Source organism: Phragmites australis, chromosome 8 (assembly GCF_958298935.1).
Source record: "Phragmites australis chromosome 8, lpPhrAust1.1, whole genome shotgun sequence".
In the NCBI taxonomy this organism is placed as follows: domain Eukaryota; kingdom Viridiplantae; phylum Streptophyta; class Magnoliopsida; order Poales; family Poaceae; genus Phragmites; species Phragmites australis.
In genome coordinates, this window is record NC_084928.1 from 13,728,289 (window position 1) to 13,747,861 (window position 19,573).

Sequence of the window (19,573 nt, forward strand, 5' to 3'; positions counted from 1 at the left end):
TCAAGGAGGTGCTGAAGAGATAATAAAACACCTTTTCTTTGGTTCTTTTTTGTCACAGATATGCTGGTTATCTTTACAAATCTCATAGGATCTCACACTGCCTTTTGCTGAGATGCTGAAAGAACAAAGACATAACTTCTCAGATCACTGTTTTATGGAGGTCATTATCATTGCGGCATGGACAATTTGGACACATAGGAAAAACATCATCTTGAATGGAAGCATTCTCTCCTTCCCTAGGTGGAAACAGGAGTTCATGGCAGTTTTCTCTTTGGTTATCCATAGAGCTAAACCGTCCTTGAAATTAATTCTAAATAATTGGATGAGTTGTCGGTAACTAGTTTTTTCCATTTGTAAATTCTTTACCTTTGCATGTACATAAACTATTTTTAATAGAAAATTACAGTAGGCTCCCCTCTTGTTTCAGTTAAAAAAATCATATTGGGACGAAAATCGCTCTTTGAGAGACCAAGTTGAAATGAGCCTTGGTATATTTGTGATGAGTGATTGAAAATGTCATTGATTTAGTTTGATGATTTTTGGTACTGCATAAGCTTAGTTGCTCTTGTTTATGTTTAAGACTAACCGAAGTTTGAGAGAAAAATGGAACTGGAGTTTTCTGTCTCTATGCCAGGAAAAATGCACTCATTGGATGGTTTGATGTGAGGAAAGTTGTATGTGATGAGCTTTTCGACAAAGATTTGTGAGCTTGACTAATTGGAGATGGAATTGGAGAAATGTGTGTGCTTGTCTTATGATGTGTAGATGATGGATGTAACTTGGCGGTCGACGGCAGCATGATCGGGGCTAAGGGGGGTGATTGGTGCTAGATGAGCTAGGAGGCCGGACTGAGTCAAGGGTGATCCTAGTTTTGTACGTGGAGATCAAGCAAAGCGTGAAAATGTGGATGAAGACGGTGTGTTGACGAAGTCAAGCGAAAGGGATGCTGGTGCAAGTGACAAGGTAGCCCGAGGGATCGGGAGTGGGAGACACTTGCCAGAGGTCGAGATCACAACACGGAGTACATGTGTCGACATCGTGAGGCTTGTTTAAGGTGTAAGCAAGTGGTGGTGAGTCACGCTTTGAAAAGCGTGCGAGGTGGTTTCGCGGTTTGACCTCAAAACCATGGGAAGAGAGAATACACGTGGCATCATCGCAAATATTGTGTCAAGACAAAGCTAAGTCATGAAAACGCCACAGCCGTTCAATGGACGATGAAAGAATTAGACGAAAATACCCTCATTGGTAAGTAGGAGTGTATTGGAAAAGGGGGCAGGAAAGAAACAAGGAAACTTATGGGCTAAGGAAACTCCCAAGACCATAAATAGAGGGAGGGCACTGTGCTAGCCTCTTAAGCCATCCATTTGAGAGTTGTGTTCTAGGGTTTAAAAGTGAGAAAGATGAGTGCTTAACTTATGTGTTAGGTGAGAGCTTTTGTATGCAAAAATACTTTGTAATCTGTCAAAATTAGGGCGTTCCTCTGCAAGCAATGGAATTTATGTTTATCCTCATGTTTGTGTTCATCTCCTTCTAGTTTTCCTCTCTTGGTACCCTTACAAGTCAACAAGTTTTTCAGTTTTTGTGATGATTTTCGTTTTTGTTGAATAGCTACAATTTTCCATAGTGTTGGAGTTATTCTTCTTGTTGCTAGAGGGATAAGATTCATGTATGAGTTGGTCTTGAAGCATCCCCCACTTGAAGCACCTCACCTCTAGATTCATCAACTTGAAGAGTTTCTTCAACCAGTGTCTAGATCTTTAGATCTAATTGTTTCTTCCTCAAATTGCAAGCTTTTGTGAGTGATGACACTTGGATTGGCTTTCAATAGAACCTAGTGTTCAGATTCATCAAGTGGAGCTGTGGCTTTCATAAAGATGTTTGTTGTTAACTATGTCTCTCAGTTTTTAGCTTCTGCGGGTTTGTTTTGAGGTGTGTTGAGTGAAAGATTGGGATAGACCATCTAAGAAATTGGTGAGGCTCCTATTCACCCCCTAGTCGCCTTCCTTGGTCCTACATTCTTATCCTACAAAGGAAAGTTGTAGAGAGGCTTATCATAATCTGTTGGACCAAACAAACCCTCTCATCTCACCGTCGGCTGCCCCATCCCACTTCTTCATCGGCCTCTCCCACCCTACCCTCGATTGTTGGCTATGGGTTTAGGTCAAGATACATGAGCATTTTATAGATATGTGGTAGTAACAGAGGTCCTTTTACCGCGCAATAAACGTTTATGTTGCGCTAAAGAGGAATTGCCTTTTGCTCGCAAAGGACTTCGCATACTTTCCCTTGCTAATTGTTTACTTATTGCCTGTTAAAACAGGTCAGCATGGATTCCTGGAGGAACCACTCCACGGGAGTGTCGTAATGGAACGAGCATCCATTGTGTAGGTGCTATGACCAAGCTCGAATGTCGACGTCCTTCAAAGTCGAGACATTTAGTAGGAGGTTCTTCATATGTCCGGAGCTTGATAACGATTTCATGGTGCATCCTTATTCTGCCCTTCATTCACACATCCAAACTATATATTGCACAGAGCACTACTAATGCCAGGGTTATTATGCCATGTCGTTTCAAGGAATGAATCGACCTTGTGAGGCCACCAGACAATGAGGGCTACATCAAAGAGACTGAAAGAAAATGTTGACAATTTATGAACTGCGATCTAACAAAATTGTTGAAAAAATAGGGGATGCTTTGAATAGATGAATTGCAGGAGAATACATAGGGGGTCTTATACAGGTTTGGATCTCCCTAAGGATAATAACCCTACGTCATGTTTGAATTGCATTGATCTGAGCCTATTATAAGGGATATGTGGCTAGCCTAGATAGATCTAAACCTAGTCAGAGACTTCCTTTCTTTGCTTCGGATATCTTCTAGTTTGTCGAAAGGTTTGAGCGACTCCTTCAACTTCCATTGGCTCTTATTCGACTTGTTTGGACTTATCTTCCGTAGGGCCTTCAGGCTCCATATATATATAGGGGTGTCATACATCCTTTGGAGTCTTCTTTCTTATTCTTGGAGATGTCTTTACGGTTATGGGATGCCTTGGGTACCTACATGTAGTTTTCTTTCATCTAGGGATCTCCTTCCTGAAGATAAAGATATGCTCTAAGAATTATGGAAAACCTAAGGTGCCCGGATATGGTAACTACCAATTATTCATTGCCACCAAAGGTGAGTCCAATATTAGGATGGAGGAAGCACACCTGCGGCAGGAGGCACAACACGAGCGCAAATAAGAACATCAACGCCGAGAAAAATAGGCTGAGGAACTTCATAGGTGTGAGGAGGAACACTACCTTTAACAAGACATTATAAGGAGGCAGAAGACAGAGCTTCAAAGGCATGAGGAACAACTTCAAAGGCATGAAGCGCTCTTGTGTCACCAAGAAGAGGCTGAGCGCAAAGCAGAGCCAAAGAATGGCAAAACATCCCCACTCCAAATAGTAGAAAATCTTTTTCAATCCGCATTTGTGTAATATTAGCATAAACTTTGTTGAAATTATCTAATAATTTGTTGGCTTGTACTAGACTCCTCCAATTAATACAGTTGTACTCATTTGAATCCTAGCCTTTTCAGACCTCGACTTCATAGGTGTATCATTTTCAGACATAGCTTTTTCAAAAGTAATCTTTTCAGATGTAGCCTTTTCAGAAATAGCCTTTTCAGATATAGGCTTTTCAGATGTAGTCTTTTCAGATGTAGTCTTTTCAGTCGACATGACGACGCCTTACAACAGAATCAATTGCTTTGCAGGGTTCATTTTCCGTGGACTCAGTCCATGAACCATCATGAAACTCCAGTATAAATAAATGATCTCCTGGCCACATGTTGAATCAAAGTAAGCCTCAACCTCCTCAACTCTAACCAAAATGACATCTGATCATTTCCCCAAGAAATACTTGTCGAATGGGGTTGAGGTGCCCATGTGCTGGTATGGAGACCTTTGTAGGGAAATGAAGTCTTCTGAATTCTCCTACACCTACAGCATGAGGTTCTTCTTGTGCCGCAACTACGAGGACGATCTACCCCAGGCAGCACCCATGTTGGATACTGCCACCAGGTAAACACTTCTTGACAAGCTACTCCAACTACAATTGAAATTTACCACTTAACATTTTGGTCTCTGTTGCAGTATCCGCCACCACTATGTGACTTCATACAATGGTTTGACACTGACCAGTCGCAAGCCGATGTGTTCCTCCTGCACACTCAACACCGAGCCACTTTGAGACGCTTCCATGAAATGAAGACTGACGAGAGGAGAGAGGCTATGCACAAACACATTTAGGAGGAGCAGTAGAACATGAGAGAGGAGTGTAACTGCATGATGGAGGAGGCCCATGAGGCGGGGAGGGAGAGGAAGCGTGAGAGGGCATGTCGGGCGCATGAGGCAGGATCGAAAGTGGTGAGGAAGGGAAAGTACTCACGTTGTACTCAGTAGACTTTGTGTTGTAATCACATTGTTTACATTCCCTAAGGCATATTAGGTTTAGAGTCGGTACATGAATAGTTTAGAATAATCGTGTACCGTGTTGTCGAAGATTAGTTCTTGACAATATGTCCGTAATTAACTAGGGTACCTTTGAGATCAGGGATTAAACACGAAGTAAGACACATGATGTAGGCAGGTTTGGGTCCCCGGTTGGAGTAATATCCTATGTCCTGTATGGATGATAATGATGTATATGTATTCTCTCAAGTACAAGCAATGTGGCTAGACCTATTACAGGAAACAAATCAAATCTAAGCTAATCTAGAGCTGAAGTTGCCGAGTACTTCCTATGGTCTTAGTGCTTGCGTCGAGTTGCAGATGTGTGAGTTTTCTCCTTCCCTCTCCCCCCGGGGGTCTGGATCCCCGCTTTATATAGGGATGATATGTTGTCTCCTATCTAGCCGTAGTCAATATGGAGTCCTCTATCTTGTCCACTAAGACAAATTAGATGAATCCAACTTGGATACTAGTCGTTCTCGAGTTGGACAATCAATCGAGAACTTTCTAGTATACGTCTTCTACATTTCTGAGTGTATTAGGTACAACAGATTCAGTTTTGTAGCATCCAGAGTTGTTATACATGTACATGGTATACGCTATCAGTAACCCCCTAACTCTACTTAGGAGGAAAAGTTTCTACAAGTGCCCACGTGAGTACTGCCAATTCTACGCCTGGTCAAGTAAGGCAGAGCAGGCTTGTAGTAAAAAAAATCGAGCAAAAAATAGATCATGTTCTGAGTATCGACTTGAAACGCAATTGGGTCGAGTGCCCTGTTGTTAACTGCGCTCGAGACTCGAAAAAAGGACTAAAGCCTCAATTGATTGACACCCAACTCCAAGTAGAGTTAAAAAACCTTCGAAATTTGAAACGGTGGGTATATGCGTATTTAATGCGTTCAGATGGGTGTGCAAAGATTCACACAACGCCATTATCCTATCTTTTGAGCCGAACGAGGCACCACAATTTGTATCCAAAGCAGAAATGATTTCCGAGCTTTATTCTGAGGTAAGGCCTATTTATTCATTTGAGGGGATAACTCCGTTGTCAAGTCCTCGTTGTGTCCATTGCAAACTTGCCCTTCGAATCTATCCACCACGTCCTTCTTCCAACAACATTGTTAGAGTTCTACTCGAAGAACATAATCTTTTGCCCCAAATCTCTTGGCAAAAACTTCCGATTGGGCGACCTTGCCTTTGGGGGTGCTCGACATCATCTCCAACAAGCTGTCGCATTCAGAGGATTTCGCCTTCTTCCGTTGCGTTTGCACTTCATGGTGTGAAGTGCGTAGGAAGGTGGAATTTGCACCTTGGATTCTGAAAGGGTCGTTCGTGCACGAGGATAGTATGGTGGAAGTACATCACCAAGGGGGTGAAGCGGTTTTCAACCTTCGCTTTCAAGGTTCAATTGGCGACAGCTGGGAGATGATTGGGGCCTCAAGCGGTCTCTTGATCGTTATTGAAAGAGGGCATCAATCTACGACCAAAGTGATCAACCCAGTCACAGGGTGGTTCTCTGATCTTCCTCCGCTTTCCTATGACAAGTTACAGGTAAATCTGGAAGGATGCATGATACAGAAGGACGGGAAGTTGTTCATCATCATTGTTCTAAGGATGTTGTGCTTTCATCTTCAAATGATAAAGGAATCGCATGTTTGTCTTATCAATGGACCTTCACTGGTTTCAGATTTTTAGTAACAAGTTTTGGTGGTGCATTGTGGATTTTCTGGATGGAATTGCCTCAGGAGATTCATTGGGAGCCATAGTAGTATTGGAGCAGTTGATGCCCGAGTTTGAGATCTGGCAACCTGGTCTGGGGGGTTCTCAACTGCTTCTGGTAGAGACTCGCGCGTTTTTCCTGAAAACTGGTGACCAAATTGGTGATCTAGCTGAACATAATGCCTTGATGCCGGTTTCCCTTCACGCATTATGCAATAACATTTGGGAACCACTTGAATGGGAGGCTGCTCCTTGGCTGAAGGAAAAATCAATTCTGTTGGTCATGACATTTGAAGCCATACCATCAGTTAAAGAAGTTACCAATCCTGACCGAATTCTTAGCTTCCACCGGGTGAACTCAGCTTATGACAAGGATGATTATGATGTGCTTGAAGTAACCTGCCATGATAAAATTTCTAGAACCATACAATTCCTTAAGGGGAATTTTAAGTGGAGTTCTTGTAGATGGATATCACCGAAGCTTTCCCCTTAGTCGAGTAATAGTCTTCTTGATAATCCTTTGTCTGATGGTTGTAAGAATGTTGTTGACATTTTGCCTATCGATTAATACGTGCTATAACCATTCTCGAGACTTGCTGATCGAATATCTATTGACACTTGAAAACTCAACTAGATAGATGATTAGATGCGTTGACCTTCGAGTAACCACTCGAAGCAACCATAATAACGAGAAAAAGACTAGCATAAGACTAGGAACAGGAATAACATGATAATTTTTTTTTGCAAATTTTCACCGGCTTGCACTTTAACCAGCGTTGCGAACATGAACTCGACAGAGAACACACATAGAATCGACTAGAACTTCATAACCTTATTAGCCGTTAGGCGTGAGATATCTTACAATCTCTTGTGCCATTATACCTTATTAGCTATAGTTATCTGTCATCAACACAACACATGCCTTTGCTGGTTCTATCCAAAGTAGTCAACGCAAAACTAGAGAGTAGAGTTGTAGCATCATAAGATACCCGATGTGGCTCCTGACTCTTCACTCAATAACTAAGTTTGAGTAGAATGTGGAGCATAAGTATTGTCATCAAACAATGTAACTCCCGACTCTCTGGTTAACGTGATAGTTAAATAGAGAGTGAAGTATAAGCATAAAAAAATACATGATGTAGCCCCCAACTCTGCATCAAGCAGAGAGTAGGGCATAAGCATCAACTCATTCTTATCGACCACATGCTCGTGGGTATAAGCCCCTGACATACGGCAACAATTATGTTATGGTCATCGAGTGAAAATCGAACAATCGGGTAGGTGAGCATTAAAAACCCACTCCTGCACTGGAGGGGAATGAAGATAGTGGTGATATTTACGAGATCATCAATTGGGTTGCCAACGAGGTCTTCGGCGATGGAGCCTCCGAGCCTCCGGTGGTAAAGAAAGTGTGGTCGTCTTCTCCGTCACAACTGCTAGATCGCCTTCACATCATGCGGAAGGTCACTCAGCATGGTTAGCGCCAGTCAGCAGCTCCAGTAGCTCTAGCAGGGTCTTCGCCTCAGCCACACTCCCTAGCCCTCACGCTGGTCGATGACCGATCCCCAGGGCGATCAACTGCCGCTACACAGAGGAACAAAAGAGATTCCTCAACTCGTTTGAGGGCAAGTAAGGGTCCACATACTTATGAACTCTTGGATGTGGTGGATCTTCACTATTTGTAAGATTTAGGTGAATCCTTTATGTTAACAACATGTAATAGGATAGACAATTTGATCAAAATGTAATCGACTTACCGTTGACTTACCTTATCTATGAATGAAATTGCCAGAGTTGGTCGATGTGCCGCAAGTTTTCAAACATCTCACTGTTTGAAGTAGATAGTTGTACTGATCCATGTCGAGTTACTTCGACTACTATATAGGGCCTTTCCCACTTAGGTGATAATTTATGACACTGAGCCTGTTTCTGTACCTTTCGTAAAACAAGATCCCCAGCAATGAGTTTTCTAGACTGGACTTTCTGACTGTGATATCTACGCAAGGCTTGTTGATACTTAGCCGCTTGAATGGATGCTCGATCATGATACTCCTTGAGTAAATTAATATCGTTCGCTCTTGATTGCTCTTGCCCTTATTTTGAGTAACTTTCCACGCTACGATACATACTTCAATTCCGAGCACTGCTTCTACTCCGTAGATTAAGAAGAAAGCAGTTTCATCGGTGGCCCTGTTAGTCAAAGTTCAAATGACCCATAGTACTGAGGGAACCTCATTTACCCACCGTTTCGAGTAGGCCTTTAGCCTGTCAAAAACTCAAGTTTTGATACCCTGAAAGATTATACCATTGGCACACTCAACCTGATTGTTACTTTGAGGGTGAGCTACTGAAGCAAAACAAGTTTTGATGCCAAATTCTTCACAAAACGTGGTAAAGGTCCCACTTTTGAACTAGCTACCATTATATGTAATTATCCAATGCGGAATTTTAAATCAAGTAATTATACTTCTCATGAACTTCTTAGCCACTTATGCAGTTATCTTTCCCAAGGGTTCAGCCTCGATCCACTTAGTGAACGTGTCAATAGCCATGAATAGAAACTTATAGCCACGTCGGGCCCTTGGGAATGGTCCTAGGATATCCAAGCCCTAGACAGTGAAAGGCCAAGAAAGATGAATTGTTTGTAGAGTTTGGGTTGGTTGAGTGGTCTGCCTTCTGAAAAATTGACAGCTTTCACACCTTTTGACTAGCTCAGAAGCATCCTGGAGGGCAGTCGGCCAATAAAATCCTTAGCAGAAAGCTTTTCTAACCAAAATGCGGTAAGACGCATGATTACCACACATGCCTCCATAGATATCGAGCAATATTTTATTACCCTCTTCCTGAGTGATACACTTTATCAAGATTCCGTTACTCCCATTTTGGTAGAGCTTGACATTTACTAAAGCATAGAGCTTGGACTTACGAGCAATTCTCTACGGACACATCATCGTTAGGTAGACCTATTAATCTGCCGGGCTAGGTCGAGCTTCGGGCCGGGCTTTAAAAAGCCTAACAGGAAACCCGTAAGCCCGAGCTCAGCCTGAGCCCAACACCGGGTTGAGTTTCTACACTCGAACCCAGCCTGAAACCCACTGCGGGCCAGGTTGGGTCTGGGTTTTTGGGGTTTTCCCAGGTCAGGTCAGGTTTTCTTAGGTTTTTTGGGCTTCAAGTTTATTTTTGACCTGAGCCTGGCCCAAAACCCACTACAGGCTGGAAGAGTCAAGCCTGAGCCTGACCCGTGGATTGGTTAGGTCGGGTCAGGTCAGGCTATTTGGGGTCGGTTCAGATCAGGTTTGTTGGGTCAGGCTGTCCATGATTAGGCTTATCGTCAGGGATGTCTCGACCTTCGAGATAGGCTTGGTACAGAGTCATCCAAGTCAGTTCGCATTCGAGTAGTGAAACTATTATGTCTGCAAGTTCTGCCTCACTGATCTGATCAGACTGTTGGTCAAGTTGGGTAGCATCCATTCGCCGAACTGTCGGGACAGATAGTTTGAGGAGTTTCTCAATAAAGACTTTCATGGGATTCGGTGCTCGAGAAGAAGCGAGTCTAGCATGCTCATCAGCACTAGAGTTATCACTCCTTCTTATGTGTGTTACTTCTAGCCCTTCGAACTTTTCCTCAAGCTTTCGCACCTCGTTTAGATAAGCCGCCATGTTATCGTCCGAGCACTGGTACTCCTATTGCACCTGGTTTACGACTAGCTGTGAGTCTCCTTTCACATGAGTCGCCTGATTCCAAGTGATGAAGCTATACAGAGCCCGTTTACCAGTCCTTCATATTCCGTAATATTGTTCGAAGCTTCAAAATTTAATTGAACAACATACATAAGTTCATTGTCCGTTGGAGATTTAAGTACAATACCAGCCACTGAGCCTTGAAGCGTGAGCGATCCATCAAAGAAGAGCACCCAGTGGTCCTCAATCACACTTAGCTTTGTTTCTTCAACACTTGTCCATTCGGCGATGAATTTCGCTAGTACTCCTGACTTAACGCTTGTTCCTGGTGTATAGTGTACATTGAACTCATTGAGGTTGACTGCCCATTGCTCGATTCATCCAATAGTCTCCCTATTACGTATAACATCCCTTAGTGGTTACGTTGTCACAACAGTGACCTTGTGCACTTGGAAATAGTGTCGTAGCTTCCGGGAAGACATCAAGATTGTATATAGCAACTTCTCCACTTGCGAGTACCATAGCTTAGCGTCGTGTAGGACTTCACTCACGTAGTAAACATGTTTTCTGGACCTTAGCCTTTTTCTCGGGGCATTTCCAGTCGACCACCAGGACTATACTTACAACTTGTGGGGTTCCTGGAATGTACAAAAATAGCTCCTCTTTTTGTTAGGCGGTGTTAGAATTAACGAGGATGATAAATACCTTTTTAGATCCTAGAAGGCGTTCTCCGCTTCTTCTTTCCACTCGAACTGGTTGTGTTTCTTTAGCAACTTGAAGAAAGGCATCCCTCGTTCGCCCGTCCTGGAGATGAATTGACTAAGGGCTGCTATGCATTCTATCAATTGTTTAACTTCTTTCAGTGTTCGAGGTGATCGCATTTGGTTGAGCGCCTCGATTTTACGTGGATTGGCCTTGATGCCCTGACTTGACACCAGAAAGCCAAAAAGCTTGCCAGATGGAACATTAACAAGCACTTCTCGGGATTAAGCATCATACAATACTTCATGAGGTTGACGAATATCTCCTTGAGGTTGTTAATCAATGCGCCTTTGATTCTAGACTTGACTACAATATTATCAATATAAGCTTCAATATTGCACCCAATCTAGGGTTATAAGTAGTTTTGAATACACCGTTGGTAAGTAGCACCAGCATTCTTCAAACCAAAAGGCATCTTTATATAACAAAATACACTGAAGAGAGTAACAAAAGTAGTTTTATCCTCGTCCTCTATCCCCATGCTAATTTGGTGATACCTAAAATAGGCATCTAGGAAACACAGCAATGCACAACCTGACGTAGAGTCGACAATCTAGTCGATGCGAGGAAGAGAAAAAGGGTCCTTGGGACATGCTTTGTTGAGGTCGGTAAATTCGACACATATTCTCCACATGCCATTAGGTTTCTTCATGAGGACGGGATTTGCGAGCCACATAGGATGATGAACCTCTCGAATGAAGCCCGCCTTTAGGAGTTTGATGACCTCCTCCTTGATAGCTTGCTTCCTATCCTCTGCAAACTGTTGCTGTTTCTACACCATAGGTTTGGCGTTATGTTTCACAGCTAATCGATGCTCAATAACTTCTCTAGGGACCCTGGGCATATCGAATGCTTGCCATGCAAACACATCTTGGTTCACCAAGAGGAAAGTGATGAGCTCGAATTCCTATTTAGGATTAAGGTCAACCCCTATCTTGACCATCTTAGCTGATTCAGACGGGTCGAGGGGTATTGCCTTGACATCACCATCAATCTTCTTGTCCTTGGCACCGTTATTGTAATCTCCTTTGGCAGCCTCATTGGACTTAGAAGTGACATCAAAACTTACGAACTTAGAGTCCTTAACCTCAATGACGGCTTGATGCTTATGGCTCTTAGACTCCGCACTTTTTGAAGTAGTTGCCGTCCGACAGAAGTGCTTGACCATATCCAAACTCTGCTTATCATATTTGACCGCTGCACGTTGATCCCCTTTGACAATTATGACCCCTTTGGGGCCTGAGATCTTGAGTGTTTGATATGTGTAGTGCACCACGGCCATGAATTTACCCAGCATTGGGTGGCCCAAAATCACATTGTAAGCTATCTCAAAGTTTGCCATATCAAAGGTTAACTTCTCTATATAGAAGTTGGCAAGCTCTCCAAATGTGACTGGCAGCTCAATTTGACCAAGGGGTATATTGGATGAATTTGGGGTTATACCATGAAAAGGCTCAGCTCCTGCCTTGAGCTCTGACCTTGAAATTCCCATCTTGTCTAACATCTTGGCAAAGATGAGGTTAAACGAACTACCCCCATCAACCAATGTTCGATGTATCTTGATGTTAAGGATAGTAGGCTGGAACATGACCGGGTATCGACCAAGGTGTGGAACCACAACTAGGTGGTCAACTTGGTTAAAGGTGATCGGGACCCTGACCACATGAGAATTGACTTGACCCTGTTAGAGCCAACTTGACCGCTCTCTCAACCGCTTTGTACTATCTCTTGGACTCGTACGCAGCAGATCATGCAAAGATGTGTGCCAAGATCTGATCGGCCCTGCAAAATTCGAGTCCATCATCTTTAGCATCCAGCTTGGTCTGTTTGCTGTGATACTCAACAACAACGGCCTTGAGCTTATCATCGACCTTCTTTTTAATGGCGTGGCATTCATCGAAGTCATGTTGGTTGGTCCGATGGACGGGACACCATTATCCACCACCTCAGCTCAGGCATTTGTTATCCCCGGTGTTGCTCCTATGGACCACAGCTATAGTCGTGCTAGGACCTTTACGCTTGTCACCAAGTTTATTCTTCTTCCCCCCATTCTTCGATGACTTGAGATTCTCCTTGCCAGACTGAGGATTTTTGGCATGTGCCTGAGCTTCAGCATGCTTTGCAGACTTGACACCCAACTCGAAGAGCTCTTTGACCATTTGGATCTTTCTAGTAGCTAACTTGCAATCTAGATCTGTGTCCTTGACACCTCCCTTAAAGGCGATGATGACTAACTTGTCAAAGATATCCAGGATCATGTTGCGCCTATCGTTGAACCTCCAGATAAAGTCTCGAAGAGATTCATCTTTGCCTTGGTTCAACTGATGAAGATCGTTCTCCATTCCTAGGCGCTCAAACGTGCCCTAGAAGTTGGCGATGAACTGAGCCATCAGCTCTGCTCATGATCGTATTGAGTTGGGAGGCAAATTCAACAATTAGGACCATGCTGGCCCATTCAACGCAGTTAACAGATAGTTAGCCATCACCTTGTTGTCACCGTCCACCGCTCGAATAACAGTGGTATAGATGTGCAACCACTCATTGGGATTATGCTTTCCGTCACATTTTTGGATCGGGCCTACTTTTGAACTTCTCTGGTCACCATATCGACCAGAGCTTAGGTACGAAGGCTTCGCAACCCCCATCAAACTCTTCAAAAGGTGGAGGATGAGGATTTTCACGCATGTTCCTTCAAATAGGGGAGTCACATTGACCATCCTATCTTAGAGATCTACGCTCATTATAATGTCGACCATCTTCACAACATTGCTCGTGATGGTTGTCTATCACTCTTCTTAGATCATGCTGATCATGAGGGATGCGGTTTCTCAGTTCTTCTTGGTTCCTACTCCTATGAATAGGGCAGTTACAACCTAGCCCGTTGGACTATGCTAGACCCCGACCACCCGAGCTTCCCATGTGCGATTCTTCGATTCGGGGATGTCCGCGTCTATGGCTCCTCAAACTAGTGCCTTGCTGACTTGGGGGCCTAGAACTGCCAGGGTTGTTTACTCGAGTAGCCTGGATCTGAGCCGCATCGAGTAAAATCTTCACTTGATTGTGCATCAGGGTTAAAGGATTCGTCGGATCCAACTTGGGGTAGGATCTTATAATTAGATGAGCGTCCTAGACGCTAGCCTCTGGAGTACTAAAGACACCACTACCAAGGCTTGGCTGCGGCTGAGTCGATGAAGCCTCGTGACAATTGTCCTGAGAGTATCTATTCCTCGATCTCGAGACCAGTGGTGGTGGAGGGGTACCCACCGGAAGTCATCGTTGAAGACCAGAGGGCACTTGACCTCCTGAGGTTTGTCAATGATCAGTAGTATCAGGAACTAACTAAGCACCAGCCATAGATGTTCCTGGCAGTATCTCTCCAGCGATGCCGGTATCATGGGCAGTGATTGCCACTGCTGGGTTCACGGGAATCCTAGCGCCATTGTTCTCTGTGGCATTTTGATCTACTGTCATAGGGTCGTTGGGTGGGGTTCTGACTCCTCGAGCCACAAGCACGAATCGGTTCGTTTAGATGCTTTGGTAGCTGACTGAGTTGTCGTTGGCACTCTCCTGATCTTTGTCCTCGTTGTCGATGTCTATGCGTTGGAGAACATTAGGCTCCTTGGGATCTCAGTCGAGATGTCTCACCTCATGGTATGCATCAAATGGGCTGGACTCGGGAATACCAGTGTGGATCAGTCCACCTTGATTGTCCCAGCGATGAGTAGATGGCTTCCGCCGACTCGAAGTGATCATAGAAACCGTCATCAGAGAAACCAGCGCATATGTGAACTTGAGATATGATCAATCCTGAAAGGTAGAAGAGTCCTCTACCTGCATGCTAACTATCGAAGATTAATTCCTGATAATATACGTAATTGGCTGGGGTGCCTTCGAGATCTAGGATTGAACATGAAGCGAGACACACGATGTAGATAGGTTCAGACCCCCAGTTAGAGTAATACCCTACGTCCTATATGGATGATGATGATGATGTATATGTATTCTCTCAAGTATAAATAATATGGCTAGACCTATTATAAGGAGCAGATTGGATCTAAGCTAATCTAGAGCTGAAGTCACCGAGTATTTCCTATGATTTTAGTGCTTGTGTCAAGTTGCAGATGTGTGAGTTTTCTCCTTCCCTTTTTTTTCCTAGGGATCTGGGTCCCCGCTTTATATAGGTTTGATATATCGCCTCCTATCCAGCCGTAGTCGATAGGGAATCCTCTATCTTGTCCGCCAAGATAAAGCAGAAGAAACCGACTTGGATACTAGTCGTTCTCGAGTTGGGCAACCAATCGAGACCTTTCTATAATACGTCTTCTAGATTTTCGAATGTATCAGATACCGCAGGTTCGATCATATAGTATCTGGAGTTGTTATACATGTGCATGGTTTACCCTGTCCATATATAGTGGGATCATTATGGGTATATACCTCATATTTAGATATTCGACACGTACATATCACAGTGTAAGTCGCAACACCAATTAAAATCAGTGTGTTCAAGCTTCCTTTTCCATGAATTCCGTGTATAAAAATATCTCCAAAACATTGAATGTCAATGGACTAAAATACTTTGACAATAACGAATGGCGGCGCACGAACACTTCAAAAAAAAAAAAAACCAAAGGGATTGCAAATTCAACAAGATGTCACCCGTTGTTTGAGCGACAGCAAGGTGTTCATCCAATAGGCGATATCTTGCTGCCATCCCTTCATTGGGCGAGAGCAAAATGTCGCTCGTTGGATGGACGGCACCTTCTACACCAGCTCAGCAGGCTGCCACATTGACTTGTCGCGCTGGCCTGCTACATCAAGGTGTCGACTGCGGGTGACACATTGCTCTCACTCATTGAACAGACGATGGTAGCTAGTCTTGCAAAATCTTAAAACGGGCATGTAATTTTGCAAATATTAAAAAAATATAAAAAAAATTCCATATATTTCTGGTTACTGAATTTTCGCCGAGCCTAAATAAGTTGATGCATGTTACTGTTTCCCATACTTAAATTAGTTGAGTAAAATTCAGAGAAGAAATTTTTGTTGGCTGTTGGTACTGTAAAAGAGAGGGAAAATCCAGGTATAGTAGCCGGGTGCTCATCACCAATACTGGCTGCCCCTATACACAATAAGTTTAATGGATCAACCGACTCCGTTATGGATGAGCCTCTCCTTCTGTGCATATCAATCGACCGACGTAGTGATTTGCATGGGCATTGCGTGGTACTTCAGAGATTGTCAGACAATAAACATCTCGATGGGTGTAGGTCATGGGGGAAAAGGGTCCGGGACGACCTTGAGCCCGCCCCAGATCACCGGCACGGCGGCGCCCAGCTTGTCCCCAAGCAGCCGCGTGTTCACGAATTGGTCCGCCGTCATTGGCCACGCCAGCATGGCCACCCCTGCCGCCGAGGCCTCCTGGCCACCCCTGCCGCCGAGGCCTCCAGCGCCGAGTTCCACCCGCAGTGTGTCACGAACCACCCCACCGCGCGGTGCCGCAGCGCGGCCACCTGCGGCGCCCACCCGCGGATCACCATGGCCCATATGCCCGCCGCGCGAGCACTCCTCAAACCCATCCGACAGCATTGCCGTCGTCCTGGCTGCCCACACGAACGCCAGCCCGGTCCGCTCCAACGCCGTAGCCAGCGCCACGCCTGAAGCCCAGGTCCGTGAGCGGCGCGTTGGGGTATGTCTCTGCGAGCCGCCGGAACGTTTTTGACACGAATGCAGTACCGCCATGCTCGCACGCGCCTGAGGCCCAGTTCCGGGAGCGGCGAGTCGAGGGACCTATCCGCGAGCCGCCGGAATGTGTTCGACACGAACGACGTGCTCTCCAGGTTCCAGAGGAAGTTGCTCCTGAGCCCTCGCAGACTTCGTCTCCCTCCTTGGACGTCCGGTAAAGCAGCGACATCTGCCGCTATGCGTACGCCGGGGCGCCGGGGGATATCCGGGAACGCGACCGGGCTCTCGTCCTCGCGCCTGGGCATCTGGAGAAACAACGAGTGTAGCACGGCGGTGATGTCCACCACGGACGGCGAGAACGCGATCCGTGGGATGCCTAGCTCGACCGCGAGCGGTTGCGTTCACCAACAGAAGAATTCGGAGAGAACGGCGATCGCGCAGGAAGGCGGGGTGGGAGGGGAATGGGAGGACAAGCGCGCAGGCGCCAGCAGCGGTTGCGGACGTGGTGACGACGGTGAAGCGGATCGGAGGCCCCCTTCCAAACAAAAAACGGATTTACTAGGTTTCAATCAACTGAAATCAGGATTTTGTTTCATTCGACATGATCTGCAATCAATCAGATATTTTTATTTATCATATAAAAAAGTTGTATATATCTTTACTATAAGAAAATATTATTTACTTATGAATCAATTTTTTTTATCAACCGTTAGATCTTCATTCAACAGTTATTGTTGTCGAGTGAAACATACTTTTATTTTTATTCGATTAAAAATTAGCAACTCCCAACAAAAAAAAATGTTAGTACCTCGATACATATTTTAAGCAGCTAAGTTGAAACTAGGCCATTTCCTCGCTTGTTGCTTTCTCGATTTTTCGGGCAAGGGTTGAGCAGGTTTTTATTTTGTTTTAAGGATCGTTAACACAAGGTTATGTAACAAGATGAAGGTAAAATTCTTGAAAATATAGCTTGCTACTACTCCACCGGAGGTAAAACTCGAGCACACTACAATTACAAAGATATGATTGTCGATTTCAAAAAATTACATCATACTACGATCATATGTATTTTGATACTTTCATTTGCCTTTTAAAGTACTTATGCACCATACTTGATTTAATGTGATAGTTTGTGACCATATGTATGGTTTGTTTTGGGATTCTTAGATGTTTAAATTCTTTTTGGGTCTCCTGTTTTGATCCAAACGCACCAATAGCGTGCTTACCTTATTTCCTCTCAGTTTGGCTTTGATCAAAGGAGCCTTATTGGTGTGTGTGGCGGCGTACAGGGCCGAGCCTTCTTCCTGCTTCTCCTTTCCATCTTCTTTCTTCTTTCTCCCACCTCCCTTCACGTCTCGAACACCCGATTACCACTGGAGGTGCCGTAGACGCCCATTCACCTCTCCTCCGCAGCTGCCCATCCACCTCGCTATGGTCGCTCCACTGGAGGAGGGAGATGGGCGGCACGACTCCGTGTGCAGGATGGACGGTGATGAGTATATATAATTATTTATTAGATAACTGCTATAAATATGGTATATCTATATTGGGTGTCCACTGTGCGCATGTCATTTACCCGTTTTGATGTGATTCGTAACCGCTGTGGGTAAATAAGATATGCGAAAAACTATCTGGTACATAATCGTATCTGACAAGATAAGACAAGTTAAGATGGTTTTTGAAGTCATGGTAGGGAAAAAAAGAAAAGGAGAGAAGGCGACGTTAGAACAAAAATCAGATTTAGTTAGAAACAACTATCCGTCCCTGGCAACAGCACCAAAAAACTTGTTGGTGATCCTTACACCTAATTGATCTGCAAGAACACGGATACCGTTGTAGCCTTCAACCTTGAGTATTCAGAGGTATTGGATCCACGAGAAACAAGTAGTGTTTCGGAACACCTGGCCGATTTATGTTCTATGGAGAAGGGACTGAGGAAGTTTTGTATTTGGAGAGAGAACGAAGATCGAGTTGATTATTTCCTTCAGTGTAGGCTTCACTTCGTCGATTACTTGTCTCTTTTATTTATTAGCAAACTGGCTAGGTAATCTATCTACTTCAGGCAAGGTGCTACCTCATCAAAAAGCTACCGAGTAACCCGAACGTAGCTGATCTAGGACAGTTGTTGCATGTACTACGATCTCCTGTGGAGTTACTAGCATTCCAAACTAACTCTATAACCCAGACACCACGTATAATTTAACTCTATAACCTTGACAAGCAAAGTAACAAAGGTAGGCGGAGCAAAGCTAAGCCATGAAACCAATAGGTAAATTAAATAGCCAACAATTGCTTGAAGTAAATAAAGAGACAAGGTCACATCAAGTGTTACCCGGCTGAAGGAAGAGGCTCACTCCATAATAGTGATCAACATTGTCGAGGTACAAGAGGTGTGAGGCATCAGCGTTACATTGCCCATACTGACTCGCTCAAAATTTCCCACTACTCTATTCCGGCAAAAATGCAAAAATGAATAACATATACCCACGTATTTATCAAAATAGACAATAAGCCGACATATTTACAAATTTAGTACCTATATTCGACAGCTCAAATACCGAAAATCCGATTTTGAAATCTCAAAAATTGAAAAAAAAATAAGCCCGATCGTATTCAGCATCTGAGGCACCGAATACGGCACTACTCACCCGTATTTGGTACTTGAGTTGCCAAATATATGTAACAGTGCCATATTCGGCACCTCATACGACCGGTTGCTTTCGGCGCCATGCCCATCATCTTGTTTGTGCTTTTGGTGCCCTATCAAATCGGTCTGCCATATCATGTTCTCTCCACTTTGCGCTATAAAATGAGAGCAGCTGCAACGCGAGAGAAGAGCAGAAGCACGAGAGGAGAGCAGAAGCGCAAAGGAGGAGAGGAGAGGAGAAGCAGTAGCGCAACGCGTGGAGAGGAGAGGAGAAGCAGCGCGAGGAGAGGAGAATCAGCCCGAGGCAAGGAGGGGCAACAACGCAAGAAAAAATAAGTACTTAAATTATATTTTAATTAGTACTTGGAGCAATAATAGTAATTAGAGTGTTAAACCCGATAATTATATTTGTTTAATTATTTGCTTAGTTTGATTATATGAATCTGATTATTTGCTTAGGTAGTGTAATAGTAATTAGGGTGAATTTGTATAATAGTAATTAGTATGTTGCTGTGTAATAGTAATTATTTGCTTAGATTAGTAGATTGTATAATAGTAATTAGCGCAAAATTGATTAGTCAA

The 19,573-nt window shown here is 44.1% G+C and overlaps 1 pseudogene; it reads right to left on the bottom strand.

Moving 5' to 3' along the window:
- Positions 1-15,930: 15,930 nt before the first annotated feature.
- Positions 15,931-17,740, bottom strand: LOC133927609 (flavonol 3-O-glucosyltransferase UGT89B1-like; annotated as a pseudogene).
- Positions 17,741-19,573: the final 1,833 nt, after the last annotated feature.